This window comes from Vombatus ursinus, unplaced genomic scaffold, assembly GCF_900497805.2.
Source record: "Vombatus ursinus unplaced genomic scaffold, bare-nosed wombat genome assembly UNPS02014874.1, whole genome shotgun sequence".
Classification (NCBI taxonomy): domain Eukaryota; kingdom Metazoa; phylum Chordata; class Mammalia; order Diprotodontia; family Vombatidae; genus Vombatus; species Vombatus ursinus.
In genome coordinates, this window is record NW_020954652.1 from 4,375,141 (window position 1) to 4,390,651 (window position 15,511).

The following is a 15,511-nucleotide window of genomic DNA, read 5'->3' on the forward strand; positions in this document are numbered from 1 at the left end:
TCTCAGAGTTGTCATTTTTGAGATGCAGCCTAGGTTGTGCCAGATTGTCCTGATCTGTATCTGGTCAGTGAACCCAGATGGCTCCAGAGGAGAAAGTGAGGCTGGTGACTTTACACAGCGCCCCCTCACTTAAATCCAATTCACTCGCATGTCACGGCATCACCTCCTCGATGTCATGGTCCTCTTCCGGAACGAAGGACAAACAGCAACCTCTGTGAGTACAGAATTTCCAATTGGGCAACAAGGCTTGTTTCTTTCTTTCTTTCTTTCTTTCTTTCTTTCTTTCTTTCTTTCTTTCTTTCTTTCTTTCTTTCTTTCTCTCTCTCTCTCTCTCTCTTCTTCTCTTTTTTTTTTCTCTCCACATAGGGTATCACACCCTTACCTGCTGGTGCTCTGACCAAAGGGAATGTAAATTTTAATCTCTGAAACTTTTTTTGTTTGTCTTGGTTTTTCCTCTTAAAGACCAGTCTTAACTCCAAGTAACTCTGGTCCCCGACCAAGCCCTGCTTGGTCACTGTTTGGGCCCTGAATGGCTCAGAATGAATGTAAATAAAATTGTTTCTGTTTTGGTCAGAAATGCTGAGAGTCTACCCCTTCGAGATCTAATTTTTTTTTTTAAAGAGACCATTCTTAGCCTCACTTTTTATTAAGCCTTAATCACTGAATGGGCGTTGTCTCAGCCAAACAGACGTGTTAAATACTTTTATCTTAAAAAGGTCAAGGTCCCCACTTCAGTTGTCCTGATTCATATCTGACCACTGAATCCAGATGGCTCAGGAGGAGAAAGTGAGACTGATGACTTTGCACAGCCCTCTGTCACTTCAATTCAGTTCACTTGCATGTCATAGCATCACCTTCCTGATGTCATGATCCTTTTCCAGGACAAAAGACAAACAGCGTAGACTCAACTGTTTGGTGAGGCTAAGACATAGCTAACCAGCTGCTACCAAGCAGAGCCACAGCACACACGATGCACATGGGCATGGAAAACATGGTCATAACACACATTTTCCTTGGCTGTTTTCCCATGGGCCAACATACTGGGAGAGACCCACAGGGAAACATCTGCATTAGGAAAGTATCCTGGGCATCCCAAAGAACACAATCACATGCTTCCTGAGCCCTGAAGGCATTCTGGATCTGAATTTCTCCACCAACAACTGAATCTGCCAAAAAGTGCCATAGTTAGTCAGCCTAATTAAATCTTCCTGCTATGCACACTTATAATGGTGATACAACTCAGCCCAGTTTTGGCCACTGTTAACCATAGCACTGATCAAGCTAATTGCAACCAGCTCTATCACTACACCTGAAAATGAGGCTGACACTATTAAGCTGGGATAGTTAGACACTCTCAAAGCCCCTTCACTAAAGTGGTCTTATGTTTTCTTATAGTTGACCTGGTGGCACAGATTCATTATGGCCAAATCCTCTTGTGCCAAAAACCTAGGATAATTTACAACATGGCCCAAAACACAATATTCCCCCAGGGCTACACACAACAAAAAGGAAAGCTCATATGCCCCTAATCATAAGATTTTTTATTGTTATTTATTATTATTGTGCTAATTTTCTTGGCAAATCTATAATTAAACATAACAAAACGTAAAATAACTTGAATTTTCTTCAATATGCCCAATGAATGAATGAATGAAAAAACAATATTAAGTACTTACTATGTGCCAAGCATTGCTTTAAGTTCCAGGGATACATTAGAAAAAAGCAAGATAATACTTGCTTTCAAGGACCTCATAACCTAATTGAGAGAGACACCACATAAGAGAAAGTTCATCTGTAGAGCCAATGGAAAGGCTCAGAAAGTCCTAAGAATTCTCTGGCAGAGTAGATGACAAGGAGAATGGTAACTAATTTGTGCAAAAACATATTTTTATAGCATATTCCCTAAAGTGAAATATTGGAGATGCTTAAATAGTTCTAGCAGACTACAGCAAATTCTGCAAATTATTGATAACAAATCAAGAACAGAGAACATGAGGCAAGGTAAAGAAAGCAAATGTACTACCTAGGGGTTATGAAGAAAATTTATGAGTCAGTAGTTTCAAAATACACATAAAATATAAATAAAAATAACCTTCTATCTCATGTACTTAACTATTGAACAGAAGTTTTAAATAGCATCTATGTTATATTTTGAAGCATGTTGAATTAACTTAGATTTTTAAATGAAATTTATAGAAATCCTCTACTAAGTACAAATACTAACAGTAAAACAAAGAAGACATGTTAACAATCTCCAGTAGCAAACAGTCATACGGAATCTGCGTAGGTTTTCCTTTGTGCTAGTGGAAGGTGTCAATAGGAAGGAAGATGATTTCTCTGACTCAGAGAAACCCTCATGGTGAGAGAGTAACTCTAGGCTTGGTTATGTAGAATATACCTGATTAGTCTCTAATGAGGTGATTCTCTTGCTCATCATGAGGGTACAAAAATGGAAATAATAGAGGAGTATTGATACCTAAGCAGTCATCGAAGGTTGAGGTCCATAGCAAGAATGCACAGCTCACAAAGTAATGAATTATACTTCTGTTTATACCTTTCTTTTCCTCCTTCAGAGCTATTTAAGCTAACCACCTTATGTCATGATCAACTTTTGGCACATGAAAATGTTAGATGATCTTAGTTTCTTTGTATAAATGATTTATCAAAGACCAATATACTTATCAAATCCAAAGACAATTTAATTTATTCATGGCCATTATTGGCCTCTAATCAATGTAATTCTTAGTTATACACTTGTAAAGGATGAGGGTCCAGTCCATAGAGCATGTACAGCTATGTCCTTCCTGTTGGGGAAGGCATAATATTCTCTGCTTGCGACCAGTCCAATACTTGGGATTTTGGAAGCCAATTTCTGGCCATGGGTGACTGAGGGATCTTGAGTGGTTATGTGATGACTAAAAATCTTCTTGCTGACTGAGTAGCCAAAAGAACTAATAACTCAATAGAAATGAGCATGCATAAAAATGGTGGGAGAAAATGATCTCTCACTATCTTCCCAGCAACTTTTGAATGTGGAGGAGAGGTAGGTATCATGTAGAGGAGAGAGGCCCTATCTCATGCTTGGCCACCGTATGTCCATGAATGCATGGCACCTGTTTCTTTTGACTTTTGTGTCTATTCTTTACTAATCACGTAAGTGACTGAGTATTCAAAGATAGAATTGACCAGGTTATGACCTTGCGCACTTCAAAAATTTTGAAGAGATATCAGACATTCAGCAACTGGAGTTGGTAACAGGATCTTCTGGTAGCCACAGCACCCAGGCCCTGTAAAAAGTCCAGTGCAGAGCCGCTCCTGAGAAGGCTGTCACAGATCTAGCAGTGAACTTGGTAGGGACTCCTTGATGGGAGAAAAAGACTCCAAGGGTCAGGAAGTAGGTACGCATCTGTATTCCCTGCATGTGCACTTCCAATTTGAGCCCATTCTTCTCGGGGATCTTATGTGTGTGTAAGACAGTGTGACCCCAGGATAGAGGGGCAAGTTTTATCAACCTTTTTAAACATGTGCCCACTCTCCCCAGGCGAATATGCATCTTTAATTTGGGGGTAAAGGAGATGTTTTGTATTTCTGTCCTTTCTCTACAATCTGAGTAAAAACCCCATTGTCAAAGTTAACTGATAACAACGGATTAGGTAATATTAGGGGAACACACAAAATGGGAGCCCATGAGTGATACTGTAGGAAATCACATCCTTCGGGATTATCCCTAGGATTCTGGTGGGGGAATAGCAGTCACCCTCTAGGGACCCAATCTGCCAGTTCAAGTTGGAGGCTGATAGAGTAATGCAGAAAGGAGGAAGAGAAGGGAATATTGCTAGGCAGAGCAAGATAATTAATTTGACTTCTCTTTCATAAACGGTCATTTTACTTAAGAGAAGGAGCATGGTGTTGTGATTAGAGAGTAGGTCTCATAGCCAAGGAGACCTCCAGTCAAGGTCTATTTCTGAAAGATAAAGACCATAATCCTGGGCAAAACACTTTACTTGTAGAATACTCCAAGATAGGCATGTCAAACTCAGATAGAAACAGATTCCTTCATATTGACTTAGAAAATCACAAATGAAGATTATCTATGTTCTGTTGTACTTTTATTTATTTTGTTAAACATTTCCCAATTACATTTTAATCTGTTTGGGGTGAGAGTCTGACACTTCTGCTGTAGGCATTTCTCTAAGATGAGAAAGTATTTCCTTACTCAAATTCCCTCCACCAGTCTCCATCCCTACTTCATCTAATAAATGTTGGTTAATTGACAAATAGCAACTGGAAATATACCATTTTGCCTAATTATACCAAATGATTAAAGAGATTAAAAGTGAGTTCTTTTCATTATAGACCTATTGAGCCTATTCTCCCCTCCATGTATACAAAATAGGCTAGCACAAGGTAAAGCAAAGACAATTATTAAGATGTTGGGTATGGGATGGGGTATAAGCAACATCGCTATTTTATGATGTAAAATAAAAGTCATGGAAGGAATAGACAATTTTTAAAGTCAGTATGTAGAAATAAACATTTAAAAACACTCATCCCAATTCCCTTATTACTTTTTTCCCAGTGCTAACTATATACTGTGAATGACAAGAAGTTACTAACTGCCCTCTGAAGAAAGCCAAGGGTCTGGAGGAGGTAAATGCATGTTGACGCCAACTGTAGGGCAAATGGAACAAGCAGGGGCAGCTAGGTGGTGCAGTGGTTATAGCACTGGCCCGTGATTCAGGAGAACCTGAGTTTAGATCTGGTCTCAGACACATAACACTTACTAGCTGTGTGACCCTGGGCAAGTCACTTAACCCCATTGCTTACCCCCCCCCCCAAAAAACGGAGCAAGCAAAGTGCCTTACACACACAAAACACAACATTTGTTGAATGAATAAATGAATAGAAGGCTATCCTTACTCCTTTAAGGAAAGCCGCTTAAACTGTAAAAGAAGAGACTAGGGCAGATGGAACAAAAATAGGATGTGAGGCCAATTAAACACCCAACAGGTATCATTATATTGATAGCAAACACAAAGAAACTGCAAACAGGAGAGAAAGAATAGATAGGAGTTAGGAAGAAAGAAAAAAATGTTAACAAAAGCAAATTCATATAAATATTGGAAGGAAAGAAAGAAGAAAGAGACGGAACCTATATAATCGACAAAAGAAGCAAAATGAAGACCCATGAATATGTATAAAATAATCCAGTTGGAATAGAAGGAACACCAAAATCTTGTTTATAGAATCTGGAAAGCCATAAAGATGTATAATCAAATTACTTAGAACAATAGTAGGTGAGCAAGAAGTAAGCCTGGCCAAAGAAATGTAATCATTTTGCCCCCCAAAACACTCGAAAAGGTCTGTTTAGTATTTTGTGGTAACAACATAAACAAAGTACTACTGTGGTCCATCACTTAGAACTTTGAAAATATTTTTGTTGTAGTGAACTTTTCGTTTGTAGACAATGAGCTGGAGAGAGGATCGACATAAACATTTGGTGAGTAGTGAGCAAGAAACTAGGGAAGACAAGGCAAGGCAAGAATCATTTACTTAATGCTTACTATGGGGTACCCCCTTCTCCCTGAGTAATAAAGGGAGAGCCCTCCTTGGTCAATCAATCAACTTGTTCCTATTATGTGCCGGGCACTACACTAGGTTCTAGGAATATAGAGATAAAAATGAAAGTACCTTCCTTTAAGAAAGTATAATGTAGAGGGGTAAAAACAAGAAGTACATGTATTAGGGATTGCATAGAGCATGCATGGGAATGGTCCATTAGGGGCCATGCTAGGGAGCATGCACTGAAGCATCCTTGGAAACTTTCAGGGACTATAGGGATACTTGACTCGATGCTTCAGAACGTTATACTTTGAGATGTTTAAGTAATCCCCTATTAGCTCCTGAGAAGGAAAAGCCCCTGATTCAGTGGGTGTCTAAAAGGAAATAACTCACCTTCTATTCTCTATTTTCTTCCTAGCTGCAGTTAATGACAAAGTTATTTGAGCCTTTCCCATGAGAAGTGGAGAAAAGAGGTACTCTTTCTCCCAACCCTGGCCACATGATAGCTATGAAGATGTGGCAGCAATACTAAGATGTATGTTTCCGGCATTGGAGATCCATCTTGTGAGTTTGAGAGGTTCTGAGATTCTGGGTCTCTTGGTCAGAGCTGATTGGCAGCAGGGGGAGTTTCTGCCTCACCAAAATATATGGACCAGGGAGGAATTTTTAGGCAGTACAGAGCCAAGGTGAAATGTGAAACACTGATTTCTGCAGTGCTACCAATACTTTGCTATGATGGTTTTAAGTCTCAGTCTCCCAGGAAAGTAGAACAGTAATCATAAATCAGTGAATCATGTTTTAAGTCTTTCTGTCAATGTGTGCCTATGGTTATTATGCATGTTACACACTTCTTTCATTGAGAGAAAATGAATAGCTGTCCCATACCTGATTCATAGTACACAGTGAGTTACTACTCTCTCTTTTTTAAGTTGTATATAGTGTTTTACTCTTGGCCTAGAGTCAATAAAAACAGTAAAATACATAATAAAACATCATATGGTTGCATACCCATAGCTTCTCCCAGACCCAGGCAGTTTCCAGATAGCACATAGGCCACTCTAATTCCAGGAATTCTAAGAAATGTTCACTTCAGTTTGCTTAGCATATAGGATCACTCCTCTAATAAGCAGGTAAAGAAATATAGACGATAAAAATAGTTTGCAATAGATGTTCAACTCACACATCCAGCAGGACCAGTCTTTAAATGAAGAATCAGAAACTCTGGACCCAGGATGTCAACTCTTGCTTAGAGCAAGGGCATGGACTTGGTAGCTAGTACTTTTGTGTGCCTTGTTCTGTCACTGGCAGGGGGCTCTGATTGCTACTCACTGTGGCTAGCTCATCACCCATAGGTCAGGGAGAACGGATTGTAAAAAGAAGTCTGCCCCTACCATACATTCTTGACATCTCCAGTTCCTTCTTCCATTTGCCAGGAGATATGTCCCTTTCCATCGTTCTAAGTCCTGTCAACATGCCTAAGGTATTTCTCCTTTCTTGCCACGTCTCATAATTATTTTTGCATACCAACTCTCTGGCTTCCCAGTTCCAGTCAATGTTCCACTGCTCTAAGCAGTGAGGGAAAGAAGGGGGTCACATTAATATCAAAGATGTTTTCTACACCATAGCATCTGAGTCACAGCAGAACGTTGTTCCTTTTGAGGAGCAGTGTGGTGTCAAAAACTTAGACTGAAAAGACTGGGTTTCGAGTACTCTATCTGCTACTTATAATCTTTGTGACCTTGAGCAAGTCACTGCTTGTCCAAGAGACCTCTCTGGGTCTCAGTTTCCTTTTCAGAAAAGTGAGAAAGTTGGATTAGATCATATCGAATGGTCCCTTCTCTCTCTTTTTGAGTAGATTCCAGACATGAGTGAAATGTAAGCTTTAAATAAGTTTTCCCAAGATCTCCCAAGATCTAAAGAGTATGAAAAAAGGAGACTGACCTTTCTTTTAGGTGGGTAGGCTTTCTCAGGATTGAACCCAGTTGGGTAGCATATGAGAATCAAGAATTAAAGAGGCCCTGACTTAGGAGGTGAAGGGCAAGATTCCCCAGCCCTATATCTATTTATCTACTTATCTTCTCTATCTACTCATCTATATATCCATCTATCCATTATCTATCTATCTATCTATCTATCTATCTATCTATCTATCTATCTATCTATCTATCTATCTATCTATCTATCTATCTTCTCTATCTACTCATCTATGTATCCATCCATCTATCCATCCATCATCTATCATCTTCTCTATCTACTCATCTATGTATCCATCTATCCATCTATCTATCCATCCATCCATCTATTCATCTATGTATCCATCTATCCATCCATCCATCTATCTATCTATTTATCTATCTATCGATATGAGTGTATATATACATATATCCATATAGCTATAGATACACACAAATTATTTTACAAAATAGATATAATTTTGGGGGGAAGGCATTAGCAACTGAGGGGATTGTGAAAGGCTGAGCTCAGCACTGATGGATGCTAAGGATTTTAAGATTGCAGAGGTAAGGAAAGAGTATTTTTAGGCATCAGGGACAGCTAATGTAAAGGCAGGGAGATTGGAGATGGACCAATTTGCCTATGCATGCTTCTTCCTACGTCTCCCTGCGCATTCCTCAGTTTTCTGTGGAAGAATACAGAAAAGGATGTACCTATCTAAAAATGAGGATGGGACTTACCAATCATACAAAATGATATGCAGACCCCAGTAATGGGTATCTCCCAAAGATAGTCTTCTACTACTGGTATAGTTATATCATATTTTTCATATATATATTTCAAATAGTATAAAGAAACTACATTGCTCAGAGACACTGGTTCCAGGAGAAAATCAGGAAAGGAAACAGAGTGAAAGTTTCTTGCTCTTTGCTTGAGTTGGCATGTTATTTGTAACTTTCTAGATGCAAAGAAGAAAATTCTCCTAAATTATATCCTTTCTTCATAAAACACACAAGAGGTATTAAACAATGGTTCTTCTCCACAAGGAAAAATATGGCCTAGTTGGGGAGTTAAGACAAATACAGGAAGCAGCTATGAAAAACTAAAAATAATTAACATAAAATTAGGCACTCAGTTGTGTCCACTAGGTACAAATGAAGGAGTTTACAGAATTAAGATCACAGGATCTCAGAATTGGAAGGGACTTCAGAAATCATCTAGTCCAACCTGTACCTGAAGACAAATCTACTTTACAACATTCCCAGTAAGTGATCACCCAGTCTTTGCTTGAAAAGCACCAAATGAGTACCAACCCTCTACCCATTTTACTTTTAAGCATTTCTGATGGTTAAGAACTTTTTCTTTATATAGATAAGGCTTATCTCTGCCTCTACAGCTACCACCCATTATTCCTAGCCCTCTCTAGCTTGCCTGGTTTATGATCACTGTTTAGCTTCACTAACATAATCTTGCCATCTCAAGAGTAGAAACCAAGTATAAAATTTCAACCAATTGTGATGTGCTTCAGTGATGAGTTTCCCCAAAAGGAAGCAATAACTATTGACAAGAAGGAAGGAGGATGAATGCAGTGGAAAGAGAACTAGTTCTAGAGTCTTGGTTCTAACTTGTGCCTGACATTTACACTCCTGTAGTGTAACTTTAGGCAAATCACCTAGACCTTAATTCCCTCATCCCTAAAATAAGGAAGTTAAATGAGATGATCTCTGAAGTGTTGTTGTTGGGTTTTTTTGGTTTGGTTTGGTTTTTTTTAGCTCTTGATATATAATCCTGTGGTTCACTTACCTTCAGCTATTCTAAAACCTGACATTCCCACAACTAGGTTTATATCCCAAAGAGGTCAAAGACAGAAAGTCCACAGATATACCAATGTAACATTTATATCTATCTGGGTGTGAGATTGAGGGTGAAGCCAAAAGGAAAAAAAAAAGAAAAGTACTCCCTCCTTTGGCCCCTACCCTTGGAATGAAGATGTTGTCGACCAGAATGAGTTACACCTTTTTTGCTCCCACCAGGGGAAGTTCCTACTTTTTGGTTTTCTTCATGAACTCAACTACTGCAGAGAGCTTTCTCTGTATTAGTGGGAGGAGTGAAAAGGATGAATGAGTAAGGCTATACAACCTAACAGCCCAGCCTTGTCTATGGCAGCAAAATTAGTACTCTGACTCATTTTAAACAAAGGAGCAAAATAAAAACCTCATATTCAGTTAAATTCTACTTTCAGGGAAGTTTATCTATAACCAATAAATCCAAACCACAAAATTCTCAGTTTAGTTCATGCCACTCAGGAGAAAGCCTGGCATTTTGGGACCTGGATTTGAATTTTGTTACTTTCTATATCTCTGTATACCAAAACCAAGCGCTGTTTCTCCCTCCCATTTCCTCTGTTTACAATTAAGGAAGATACAAATAAAAAACAGTTAAAATAGGTTGTGTTTTATTTATATTGAGTTGGCTTTTTAAAAGTAATTAAAACAGTAAACATCTTTAAAGAAAGTTCTGGATTATATGCCTGTTCTCTTAGATAGAAAGGATGGAGGAGGGAAAAAGTGGTTTGACTGCTGCTTTGATTCTTAGCCAGTACAAAGTCCAGCAATCATCAGAAACTCTCCATGCTCTCTCAGATCACAAGTGTCTAATCTACCCAAGTGGAACTGAGGTACCAGCTGGACTAGAGCTTTTCACATTGTGTGTGCATTTTAAGGGCACCTCCACATGGAGTGTGAACATGCCCACTGGTGCCTTTTCAACAAAGTTTTAAGTCTAGAACTGACTCTAAAATGACTGATGAGCTGAGATCTAGTAGGATGTATTCTTCATAGACATTACTCCTCTCTGTGGTCTAGAAAGACTATAGCAAGGTAGTCCACATCAAATTTGAAATCTGCTGTCTTTCACCGTATTAGGGGAACCAAGGTCATGGACTCAGTTTTGGTTTGGACCAGATAACTTCCTTCAGAAGGAAAAAAAAACAAGTATCATTATCAGACTATCCCCAGAATAGCAGCCCACCACTTAAAAATGTCTTCTCCTACTTGAAAATGCATACTCTTGATGATAAAGGGTATAGAATACAAGTTTATGAATTATTTCAATGTCTCTGCATCCCTGGTACTTGGCAAAGTTGTTGCTGTCGTTGTCTTCTTCTTTACAGACGAGCCTGAAGTAGATCCGGGCCTATAATTTCATTTGTATAGAAACTTTTCTGGTGTGGAAATCCCTCCACCAATGTAGATTAGCAAATGGTCCATAATTTACAGCCTTGGAAAGTTGCCTGTTACACTGAGAGGTTGTGACTTACATAGCTAATATGTGTCAGAGTAGGACTCCCAAATCTAGGTCTTCCTGATTCCAAAGCCAGTTCCCTATTCACTATGTTATATTGGCTCTGAAATCTCCCTTGTATCTAGTAGGCACTTAGAAAATGTTTGTTGAAATGGAAGATACAACCCAAGTTACTGCTACTGTTGGGAGAACTTGAAGTGAAAGTCTCACTTATGGAAAGAGGGTAGTGACAATCATATATTCAAAATGGGTAAATGTTACACATTCATATTATATATATGTATATATGAGATACTTTTCAAATATGAATACATATGTGTATGTATATATACACACTATATACATATATGTGTATATCTATATAACACACACACACACAAATTATTATTACCATTGTCCTGTGAAAAATAAGAGAGGAAAGAATGGGAACATGCCATATTTATTATCCTAAGTACTCTGTTTTAACTCATTCTCTTCCTTTTCCATTTCTCCTCCTCCAATGGCAACATGTCTTCCCTCTTCCTGATTGTTTAAATCCTACTCACTTTTCAAGGTCCACTTCTTCCATGTTATATTCTCCAAGCACTATAACCACAATTATATCTCCAAATGGTTGAGCATTTAATTGTCCTCCGTTAGATGAATGCTGGTTGTTTTTTTTTCCCCCTCCTTGGCTACATTACCAGCTCTTTGTGTGTGAATATGTGGACTTTGGTGTCGGGGTTGGTGTGTGAAGTTCTTAGACTTCTTTTTATTTCCTTATGTGAATAAATACTTAGGAGCTCAATACATTTTTTTTTTTGAATGAATGGTGAAAACACATTTGCCTTTTGAATTTTAATTCTATAAAACCTTTGGACTACCTGATATTAAATTCATTGAAAAAATGTTTTTCCATGCAATGACGCATAGCGATCATCATTTCTATCTTATTTTTAGCAAAGTATCGCTTCTGCCATCTCACCCAAGGGATGTGGGCCAGTGGAACTTTCTGTAATTGGGTGGCATCTTCTTCCGAAGAATTGCATTTCCCTCTCTTTCCCTCTCATATATTGTCAATTGCCTTCAGCATTTTCTAAAATAACCTGACCTCTCTAAAATAAAATGACCTGTTTATAGGGAGTGGCAGTAATCAAAGAGTATGAATATATGGTCCAAGAGTTTACTGGTATATTGGATGAATTTTTACTGATGTTCTCCTGATTTTTCCAGATTTTGCCAGATTCAAGTTGGCAGAACATGGCACACAGAGGGAAGTCTATCAGTGTCAGATGCCTAATGCAGCAACCCTTTAGCCTCAGCCACATTTAGAATATTAGGAAACTTTCCTCAGTGACTAAGAGTATGTGAGTATGCTTGGTCTTGAATTGATAGAATTTGCAGCAATGATGCTAAAATGTTAGGTTCCTTCCCACTTTTAACCAAACACACTCAAAAAATCTGAATTTATGATTTGGTGCACATGGCCTTGCTTTATATTTCTGTTCTGATGGTCATGTTATAAGAATTTAATTAAAATCAAGTCTGTTAAAATATTAGTTGATTCGATACTTAAGGACCCAATTACTTTTATGAATATGCAGCTTCACAGTATGTATTAATATTACCAGATAATATTAAATAATAAGAAAGCAATCTAACTTTAAGATTATGAAGATATACCTATTTATGTATTTGTGGTATTTTGTATGTATATGTGGTATTTTTAAACTCAGCTTGTTCAAATCGCTGCTATGTTGCATTAATGTTCAAAGGGAAAATTTAAGCCAAAGAATATTTTCTTGATATATGGTAGAGAAAGCTTGTTGCCTCTTCATGTCTAATTCTCCATGATTGCATTTTGGGGTTTTCTTGGGAAAGATACTGAGTGGTTTACCATTTTTTTCTCCAGATCATTTTACAGATGAGGAACTGAGGCAAACAGGGTTAGGTGACTTGCCTGGGGTCACACAGTTAGTATGAGGCCAGATTTGAACTTAGGAAGATTAGTCTTCCTGATTCCAAGACCAGTACTCCACCCACTTCACCACCAAATACCACTAATCTTCTTGCGTTAATCCTTTGGGAAAAATACCGAGAGTGATAACTAATACTTATGTGACATTTAAAAATTTTGCATCTCTAAGTGAATCCTATGATTATTCTTTAGAACTGCATTTTTAATGTTGTCTGAAGAAATTGTTAAAAACAACTTGGATGAAAAGTACAGTATCTCCTGAGGCACACAATTATTTTGCTGATATACACGAAATATAATGGACTTAAATGATTACCAGTAAAAAGAGGCTCTGTGTAAACCCAAAATTAGAACTTTGGGTCATTTTCATGACCACAGAACTTCAAGTGCATGTAATAAATAAATTTGAACTGCAACAGATCAACAAAATGAACAGATCCTAGTTTACTCATTATCCATTCTGCTAGTGTACTGTAGCAATGATTCAGACATAACTTTAATGTCAAATACTTGATTAAAATAAAACGTACAATTGAATTTTCTTCAGAGACTTCCTTGGAGAAAAGCAGGAGGAAAGTCAAAGATTCTTAAATGTCTCTGAACCCTTTTGAAAAATTTTCAGAGGAGGAAAATCCTCAAGTTTACTAAAGCAACATTGTACTTTACTAATCTATTTTCCTGCCACGAAGCTTTGAAATAGCATTATGAGGGGGCAGTGATGTATTGGACTATACAAAACAATTTCCTCAAAGTGATCAAAGAGAAGGGGGGCTATATTAGTCTGGCCAATGCTAATTTTCAACAGTCAAGGGCAAAACTCTGGTGACTGATGCTATCCTAGGAGAATAACCTGGTGAGACAGGAAAACTGCATTGAAAATGAAACATGCATTATTCCAAAAGAATAAACCTAAGTAGCATGAGCAAATTCTAAAATTGCTGGGCATTTTTTTTTAACCTATCTCCGCTATCCTGGCACAGCTGTTTTAAAAAAAAAGTCTTTTGTGTAGATCAGGATAATACAGTACTTTATGTCTGTAGCTTTTTAGAAGGTGTTGCCAACATCAATTTTGTCTGCCCTGCAGCTAAGGAAAAAAAAAAAGGAGGAAACTCTGCAGAACTCATCTTCAAGCTCTCACAAAACGGGGTTGTGTATCACATCCGTACACGATTTTTGCTGCTGCCGAGAGTCCCGAAGACAAGGTCTGGGCAATGATGCTTTAAGTGCAAGCAAAGGTAATGAACCGGAGACAAAATGCAGTATCTTGGGGAGGGGGGTGGTGGAGGGGGAGGTTTTATAGAAAACTTATGTATGTATAGGTTTTATAGAAAACCATATATGGATGGAAGGATGGATAGATGGATGGATATACGTATATATGCATGGATATGGATATGTTAGAGAGAGAGAGAGAGAGGGAGAGAGAGTGAATATGAAGAGAAAAAAAAACCTATGTGTTTTAGAACAAAAAATACCCTGCAACTGGTGATTTTCTATTAATCCCAAACTCTCATAACTGCAGGGGATGCTGCATTTCTGGTTATTTATTTTTTACAGCAGGTGCCCTGATCGCTCCCAAATTCAGTACCCTATGCGGTGTCTCTCCCACCCACTACCCCTCTTCTTTTCCTTGAGAAAAAAGGACCCTGTAGACCTCAGAGATGCTACAAGTGCACCCGACCCTGACAGCTCGGCACATGGGCAGAGGGACAATGGAGCACCGAGATTTCAGGGGCAGATCCCTCCCGGCCCATTTGCACCAGCCTGGGGACCGCGCCGGTTTAACCCTTTGGGCGCTGCAGCGCTGCCAGGCTAGCGCCTGCCGACCCAGGGTGGGGAACCCAAGCGCGCGGAGGCGGGGGGGTGTTCTCCTTCCCCCCCTCCCCCCGCAGCGCCAGGGAGCGCCCCCCTCCAGAAGGGAGGGATCCCCCCCCCCGCTGCAGTCGCGTCACGCCCCCGGGGCAGGATTGGGAGGGAGGGGTAGTCAACTGGTCTCCTTCCCCGCTGTCCTTCCCCAGGCGCAGGGCGCCCCACTTCCTGCTCTCCTCTCTCCGCATGTCGCCCCCCCACTGGCCCGGCCCCCGAGCACCGGCAACCGCCCGGACAATGTCACCACCCAGTGTTCCCGTACGATTCCCCCTCCCCTTCTTCTCCTCCTCCTCCCCCACACGTCATGGAAACACATACGTCAGAACGACCCAGCCAATCAGAGGCGTCGCGAGAGGGAAAGGGGGGGTGAGAGAAGGGGAAGGGAGCTCCAGCTAGGAAGCGGAGGGGGAAGGAAAAGAGGGCGGGACCAGCCCCCGCCCCCGCCCCTCGGTGGCTCTGCCCACCCCTTAGTCTCCGCGCGCCGGCCGGGAGGCCCCCTCCCGCCCTCCGCCGCAGCGCGCCCGCCCCACCCTCGGCGGTCCGAGCGGCGCTAGCGAGCGGAGCGCGGGCGCCCCCGTCCCCTCTCCCCTCCCCCGTCCCCCCGCCCCGCGCGGACCGCGGGGCCCGTCACGTGACCGCGCCCAGCCGAGGCAGCGGCGGCGGCAGCGGCGGCGGCGGCCAGAGCCGGAGCGGCGGCGGCCCGCGTGGAGCGCGTGCGTGTGCCGAGAGCCGGGAGGAAGCGTCGGGCCGGCAGCCGGGTGAGCGTCCGTCCCCTCGGGCCGGGTGGGCGACCGGGCCGCGCTCCGGCCGCCCTCTCTGCCTCCCCGCCTCGCTTCCCAGTCCTGCTTCTTCGTCCTCCTCCTTCGT

The 15,511-nt window shown here is 40.6% G+C and overlaps 1 protein-coding gene across 1 annotated transcript in view; it reads left to right on the plus strand.

The window, feature by feature from the left end:
- The first annotated feature begins 15,343 nt into the window (after window positions 1-15,343).
- The window catches only part of ATP2B1 (ATPase plasma membrane Ca2+ transporting 1), a 131,688-nt gene continuing 131,520 nt past the window's right edge, over window positions 15,344-15,511 (plus strand). The window contains exon 1 of the mRNA XM_027842463.1: window positions 15,344-15,402. The gene's annotated coding sequence lies outside the window, so the exon portion shown is untranslated. The remainder of the gene's footprint in view (window positions 15,403-15,511) is intronic.